Source organism: Chiloscyllium punctatum, chromosome 49, assembly GCF_047496795.1.
Source record: "Chiloscyllium punctatum isolate Juve2018m chromosome 49, sChiPun1.3, whole genome shotgun sequence".
Taxonomy (NCBI): domain Eukaryota; kingdom Metazoa; phylum Chordata; class Chondrichthyes; order Orectolobiformes; family Hemiscylliidae; genus Chiloscyllium; species Chiloscyllium punctatum.
Window position 1 is genome coordinate 23524536 of NC_092787.1, and position 8282 is coordinate 23532817.

Here is an 8282-nt window from a genome sequence, read left to right on the forward strand (position 1 = left end):
CCCAGGGTTGAAACAAGTTCACTTCGTATGCAAAACATGACTTTGAAAATGCACATTTTATACACGCACATTTGGTTTGAAAAGTTATTCAAAACCACTTGACACAGATTGTTGGTTTGGCCTGGCAATGTATCAAATTCGGCTGCATTGCTGGGTAATACATTTAACTGGGCTCATATCAGGGGACAACTCAGTCGATAACCCACCTATGGATGCACACCCTTGGTTTGCCGATATCCACACTCTAGACCAGCATCAACAATTTGCGTTTATACAGCACCATTCACCTTGGAATAAAATCTAATGCGAATGGAATGTTGCCCTTATTTTAAGGGAGGTGGAATATAAGAGTAGGGAAGTCTTATTGTGACTGTACAAGGTGCTGAAGGGACCACATCTGAAGAACTGTCAGCGGTTTTTGTCCATTTATTTAAGTAAAGATATCATTTCATCAGAGGCAGTTCAGATAAGGTTCATTCGGGGGAGGCTAAACAAATTGGGACTCTACTCACTGAAATTTAGAAGAATGAGAGGCGATCTCATTGAAACAAATCAGAGTCTGAATAAAGAGGTTTAAAGTAAATGCTGAGGGGATGTTTCCCCTCATGGAAGAGTCTAGGATAAGAGGACACAGTTTCAGAATAAAGGGGTGCCAATTTAACACAAAAATGAGGAGGAATTTCTTCTCTCAGAGAATTGAGTGTCTTTGGAATTCCTTGCCACACAGAACTGTGGGGGCAAAGTATTCATGTATATTTAAAGCTGAGATAAATATCAGCAGGGGATTCAAGGGTTATGGGGAAAATCAGTAAATTGGATAGAAGGAATGCCGAATCTGTTATGATCCTTTTTAATGGCATGGGATGCTTATTCCTCAGTAATTTGAATTTGAGGAGGTCATAAGAGAGATGTTTTCTACATTTAGATCATTGCTTGAGCTAGGTTGCCTTGAATTCAAGGTCTCAAACTGTTCCAGAGGTAGATTTCTCACTGCCTGTACCCCAGATTGCTCTTTTACTTGCCTAGTCATGAGGTAATCTGTGCCAATCCATTTACTTTGAGCAAGGACCCAGTCTTCCCAACTTAATTAATATCTCCAGTAATTGTCAGGTGGTCCAAGGACTCCAAATATAGATGGTGCGATGCCGATCTCTGAAACACCACTGTCAAGGAATCCTGTGGGGATCAAATACAAAACTTTAGATGCTGGCCTATTATGTTATGAGATATAACTTAATTTTAAAAGGAGATAAATTCAAGGATGTGCACATAACCAGGATTTAAAGAACGCAGTATTCTCAGAGTGTTCAAGGACCAGAGGAGGTTTCAGAGATAGGGAGGAATGAGTGATTTGAAAGAAATAATATGAATTTGAAAATCTGGGAAGAATCTGAAGCATTTGAGGCTTTTAATAATCAAACATGTTCAGTTCATATCACATCACATCCATGGGTTGCTGAATGTTTGGGAACAGTGTGCTTGACATTTTGTGAGCCTCTGTTCCTATCCACTCATGCCCAGAGCATTATCAGCTATTCCCATTCACTGCCGTTTGCAAAGCCCTGATCATCCAACACCTCAAACAACACCCAGGCCTGCCAATGAAGTCCTCTAAGTTTGACATATGTGATTGGGTACTGAGGGCATCCAATGCAGATGCAGTCTAGAAATCAAAATATTCAAACAGAACTGGTTGAAGAGTAGGACTGATTAAAGGAAACACAAGGAGGTCTACTTGCAATTCCTCAGTCCTGCCCAGGACCCCACAGGATTCCTTGACAGTGGTGTTTCAGAGACTGGCACCACACCATCTATATTTGGAACCCTTGGACCACCCGACAATTACTAGAGATATTAATTAAGTTGGAAAGACCGGGTCCTTGCTCAAAGTAAATGCAAGCTACAGTCCAACCTACGGTACCCTCCTTTCTCCTTGAGTGATACAATTCTCCCTCTTTTTAATGATATGTGCTATCTTAAGAAATGAGTTTCCCAAGTGAATTGGGTGAAAATTATGAACGCTTAGTAATCTTCAACCTTTTGTTTTGGTATTGCTAGCCTTTTGTCATATGGCCCACATAAATACTTCTCATAGCCTCAGGGGCATATCTGGAGAGTGGGGGTTTTGGGGAAAGACTGTCCCAATTTTCAATTAAAGAGAAAACTGGGAAAGATGTAACATGGGTTGCACATTTATTATTCACCTGTTTATAAGATCAGGAGAAACAGAAAAATTAGTAGGTTCCATTGGTCCCTCGAGTCTGCTCCTCCATTCAATGAGATCATGACTAATCTAATTGTGGCCATAACTCCACTTCCTGCCTGCCCCCACCATAAATATTGACTCCTTGTAGATCAAATATCTCTCCAACTCAGCCTTGATAATATTCAATGATATAGCTTCTACTGCTTCCTGAGAAGAGAAGACTAAAGACACATGGAGAGATGAAATACCTCCCCATCCCAATTTTAAATAGGACGTACTGTATTTTAAAAGTGTGTCCTCCAATTCGAGATTCTTCCATAAACGGAAACATTCTTTCAGCTGGCAACTCCCACAGTATCAAGAAACACTGTTGCACACTCAATACATCCACCAAAGAATTTAAATCCTCACTTCAAAAGTTTGGTCCTGGTTTAAAATTTAACCCATAAATGAGGCACCAGCCCTTTCGAAACCTCCTTGGCCCCCAAAATTATCAGAACGATAAATATAAACAGAAATGAAAATTAAGGCATCATAGAGGGAGCTTTGAGGGACATACTGTTGATGCGTTGAGTTGTAGGTAATCCTCAGGTTACGGACCCCAGATTGATACTGATTTTTTTTCAATTATTGGATGTGGGCTCGCAATCAATAGATGCCCCTGACTGTCCTGAGAAGATTATGATGAGTTGCCTTCTTGAACGGCTGCAGTACATTTGTTGTAGTTAGACCCACAATGCTGTTAGGGAGCAAATTCCAGGATTTTGACCCAGCTACACTGAAAGAACACTTGGAATATTTTTCCAATTCAGGATGGCGAGTGTCTTGGAGGGGAACTTGCAAGGTGGTGATGTTCCCATGTATCTGCTGTCATGGGTTTGGAAGGTGCTGACTGTGCATCTTTGACAAAATTATTTAGCAGATAAATCAATTTGCATTTTCTTCTTCACAAATAGCTCCATTCTCAACCATTGGCCTTGTAAAAAAAAGTCAGTCTCCAGACTACGCGGTGTGGTGGCTTAGTGGTTAGCACTGCTGTCACATAGTGCCAAAGACCTGAGTTTGATTCCAGCCTTGGGTGGCTGTCTGTCTGTTTGCACATTCTCCCGCCTATGTGAGTTTCCTCTGGGTGCTCCAGTCTCCTCCCACGATTGAAAGATATACAGGTAAGGTAGATCGGCCATGTTAAATCCTCCAAAATGTCCAGTAATGTGTAGGTTAGGTGGGTTAGCCATGGAAAATGCATGGATCGGGTAGAGGGGGGTGAGTCTTGGTGGGATGCTCTTTGGAGGATCGGAGTGAACTCAATGGGCCAAATGGCCTGCTTCCACACTGTAAGGTTCTCTGATTTTAAAAACCTTGTTCACTTCAAAATGAATCACATCCCTCTTATCTTTCATACTATCAAGCTAACTACCAAGTTAAGGTTCTATTTTCAAGGTCAAAAGATAGTGTTCAGTTTGAACCAAAAGGTACACAAAGCAGACTTGGAACAATAGTATCTTTTATTTTCAGGCTTGTGGAGCTGCAATCAATCTCCTCAAAAGGAATAAGAGAGAAATTAAATCGACATCCTCCATTGTTGCAACACCACACAACAGTGTATTAATACACTGAGCTTCCTGCACTCTGGAAGTTTCATGAAAGAATCATTGAGTCCTCAAATTTAACATGTACAGTATTAGTTCTCGAAGCTGCTTAAAATACAACCATAAACTCTCTTAGACGCACTGTGCAAAAGTCTTTCAAAGTGACAATATTATTTTCCCTATAACAACATCTTGGTTTTCTGTAGTACCTTACTCCCCATAAGACATCCCAAGGATCTTCACAAGAACATGGTCAGACAAACAAAAAAATGACACATAGCAAAAGATGGACACATTTTGGCAACTGACCAAATTCTTGATCAAATTGGTTCATAAGGGAGAAGCAGGCAAGTGAGAGCCAAACTAAACTAGCAACCTAGATTTTTTTAAAAATCTATTTGAATGCTGGGGATCTGAAATGAAAATGCAAAGTGTCCAAGAGTCAGACTTGCCATAAATGTTGCCAGACCTCCTGAGTGTAACTCCTCAAGAAATAGGAACAGGAGTAGGCCATTCTGCCCGGCTTCACTATTCAATAGGATCATAACTGATGTGACATTCCTCATTACCATTTTCCTATTTTTCCCCATAACCATTGATTCCCTGACTGATCAAGAATCTATCCCAGCTTTAAATATTCACAAGCACTCTGCCCCTACAGCTCACTGGAGTTCCAAAAACAGAAAAGAAATCCCTCCTCATCCCTGTCTTAAATTGACATTCTTTATTTCTGTGATTATGCCCTTTGGTCCTAGACTCTCCCATGAGGGGAGACATCCTGTCAGAATTTATCATGTCAGGCCCTTATGGATCCTATATGAGTACATTGAGCACTTTGTGTTTTTATTATGCAATGAAACGTTACTTCGATGGAGATTCAGACTCACCCATAATGCTTACAAATTATTCATCATACACCAGGTACACATAAACAGTCACCCAAGTGAAACTGATACGCCAGAATATTATATAATATAATAAATATAATATAATAAAAAAGAATATTATTCCTTCTCATCCAGCTGAGGGATTAAGTTCCACTTCAAAGATTTAACCACATAATCTAGGCTGATATGTCAGTAGATTTTGAGGGAGTGCTGCACTGTTGGAGATTGCTGCCTTTACAATCAGCTGTAAAACTGTTTTGTCGGAGAACAGGCAAATTTGTTCATTTCTAGCCAATATCTGTCCCTCAAATCAACCAACTGCAGCAGATTATCTTGTCATTAGCACTTGCTATTTGTCAGACTTGCCATGATCTTACTGAATGGTGGCCATGATGTGGAGGTCTGGACTGGGTTGAACAAAGTCAGAAGTGACACGACACTGGGTTATAGATCAACTATCTGAAATCACAAGCTTTCGAAGCGCTGCTCATTCATCAGGTGAAGTGACTTCAAAGCAGCACTCCAAAAGCTTATGATTTCAAATAAACCTGTTGGACTGTAACCTGGTGTCATGCGACTTCTTACTGAATGGTGAGGCAGGCTTGAGGAGCCAAATGGCCTATTCCTGCTTCTAATTATTATGTTCGGACAACTTTGATGTGTTCAGATTGGTTGTTGCATCTCCTCAATTATGGCAGTGACTACAGTTCAAAAGTACTTCATTCATTAAATTCCAACGTGCTTTAGTCAGAAGTTTTAGAGAATTTCAAATCTGTCTTTCTTTGACATAAATTAATTATTAACAGATACTAAATGAAGTGATATTTTATGTCAAGTGACATTGTCAATTAGTCCCAGATTCCAAATGGATTGGTGGTAAGCACATGAAGGATACCACACCAAGCACTGGAAAATTTTTGACAACTGAAAGTTTTTACCTTGAGGAATAATAAATGTATGGATTAATACTGAATACTTTCCAGAGGACTGTGAGGATAGTTATAAACGGCAAAACTGCCATTAAATTGTGGAAACTAAAATGCAAGCTAAATGACTGAAACATTTACAAGGTTTTGAAACCCAAGGTGAAAATCAATGTCTTCAGTTCACGTTGGCCATCTAGAATAATATGTAGGAGGACAGAGAAGCTAAACCTAAAAATGAGTTCCTTTGAAGCAGTATTTATGACCACTGACTGCTTTGATGTTCCTGGAGTGTTCATAAAGAAAGATGCACAACCATCCATAACAGGTTTTCATGAGCAGGGTATTTTTAGGTAGTGAATTGGAAGGAAATAAAAAATTAATGGGCTTTATGATTTAATGTACCAAGCGGCTCCAGCTCTTATTGACAGCAACAGACAGGGCACAGCAGATACAGATGCAAGCTGCAAATCAGCTCTCAACCCTCTTGTGAGTTGTGGCTCAAGAAGTAAAGTTTTAAGACAGACAAAACTCATCCAACGTTTAGTTTTCAACACCTGTTTTTAGCGAATAAAAACCTTCCCAACCAGCCCATTGGTGCCCCATCCCCCAATTTAAGGGTGATTCCCTTAATGAATGTTAAGCTTCAAAAGCTATTAATCCACTTTAAAATATTATACACTTAGATAAATCATAAACAGCAAATGGCCATTTTTTGAAAAACAGCAGCTGTTTTACAATAATTACTGTAACAGATTTGCTATAAAAATAGCCAATAATACAGATACACATGTCTTCTTTTTAAAAAGCTTTAAAAAAAACTACACAGATAAAGCGGTTATCACTAAATTCATCTATACAGGAAATAAATCGGATTAGTCAGTCCTGCATTTAAAACGTGCTAAGCAAGTTAAAGCCAATCAACTCTTAAAGTTTACAGGGAAGAAGTTTTTTTAATGAAAGCTTATGGTAGCTGTTGAACTACTCATTAAAAACACATTTCCAAATTTAAAAACAGATCTGTCCAGTTGATGCGTAATCTCCATGGTACACATATGTCTACGTTGAACAATATGCATTTTAAAATAGCAAGGTAGCTATAGATTATAAAGGTTTCTGGTGCTATTATACTTGGCATAAGCACTTTTCAGCACTCTGAAAAAGAGACAGATTGAAATGTGTAGTCAGTGTGACTTAGTAAACGAGACGGCTTGAGCTCCACGTCTTGAATCCTTACCTTGAGGTCGCAGGCAGCGACCTGCTCTGGAGTCTTGTACCGAATCTGCTGTGTGGGCACTTGTGGCTGTTGCTAGCGACTTGCGGTCTTCTCCGGAGGCAGGGCGATGCTCGAAGGAAGCTTGTTCCCTCCCGAGCTTGTCTTGGGCGCCACAAGTGGCGGCAAAGTCCAAACCTTTGAAGGGACCGAGCTCACTCTGTGGCTTTTCGCCAGCAACCTCTCCTCTTCCCGCACTCACCAGGAGAGCTGGATGGATTACTCACATTCAAACCAGTCACATCAAACACTGAAGACAGACAAAACTTCCCTTCACTTCCTACTCTTATACTTTTCAATCCTCCCATCACCCCGAGCAGCAAATATCGGGCAAATAAACATACAGGAAGCAAAGTCAGCCACCACATTGGAAATCGAGCAGTCAAATAGGGCAGAATGATTCGTAAAAATGACAAATATAATAAGGTAACGAAGAGACATTTATAAAACGACTATGTTGCCATTATTTGTCACAAATACACGAACAAGGGTTTGATGCGATTAGAAATTCCATCCAAGGCATCAATTATACCTCAAAAAAAACTTAACGGTGGCTTAGTGGTTACCACTTGCTGCCTCACAGCGCCAGGTTCGATTCCAGCCCCACGCAAATGTCTGTGTGGAGTTTGAACATTGCGTGGGTTTTCTCCCACAGTCCAAAAATACGCAGGTCATACCAAATTGCCCATAGAGTTAGGTGCATTAGTCAGGGGGAATGGGTCTTTGGAGGGCTGGTGTGGACTCGTTGCGCTGAAGGACTTGTTTCCATACTGTAGGGAATCTAATCTAACTCTTCCCCTTTTAAAACTTATTGCGAGTGCACGGGGTCGGAAAATCTGGGAATATTATGGTCACCGGATTTATGCTGAACATGAGTCAGTTCAGACACAAAATATTAAACTCTATTTGTCCCTCTACAGATGCTGCCAGATCTACTGAGTATCCCTGTTCTTTTTTATCCCTGGGTCATGATGAGGATATGGATTTGAATCACACCGTCAGAAGCTGGTGACATTTAAATACAATCAATACACCTGGAATTGAAAGCTAGTCTTGATAAAGGTGATCTTAAAACTATCAAAACCCATTGATGGAACGTACTATCCTTATCAGCATAATGTGACACCACACCTACCACAATTTAGTTGACTCTTAACAGCCAGTCAGTTCAAGGCCAACAAGAGATGGCCAACAAATGTTGATTTTGTGACAATGCCTACGTCTTGTGAAAAAATAAATACATAAAAAATGCTGTTGACGTATCTTTGTCTCAAATCTTTACTATCCCGCACTCCAAACCACCATTCCTCCCCACTCCCACCCAAGCCAATGTATCAAAATTATCTGGGGCATAGATGGGATAAACAGGAAGAAACCTTTCCCATGGTGAAAGAACCAGTGACT

The 8282-nt window shown here is 40.2% G+C and overlaps 1 protein-coding gene across 3 annotated transcripts in view; it reads right to left on the reverse strand.

Moving 5' to 3' along the window:
- Positions 1–7298, reverse strand: part of LOC140469383 (centrosome-associated protein 350-like) — a 161867-nt gene extending 154569 nt beyond the window's left edge. Inside the window, exons 1-2 of one of the 3 annotated variants that reach the window (XM_072565846.1) lie at positions 6843–7298; positions 1023–1176 (exon numbers count right to left, since the gene is read on the reverse strand). The gene's annotated coding sequence lies outside the window, so the exon portion shown is untranslated. Of the gene's footprint in view, positions 1–1022; positions 1177–6842 lie in introns of those variants that run through there. The other 2 variants (XM_072565847.1, XM_072565848.1) reach the window with 2 other exon arrangements.
- Between the last annotated feature and the right edge of the window lie 984 nt (positions 7299–8282).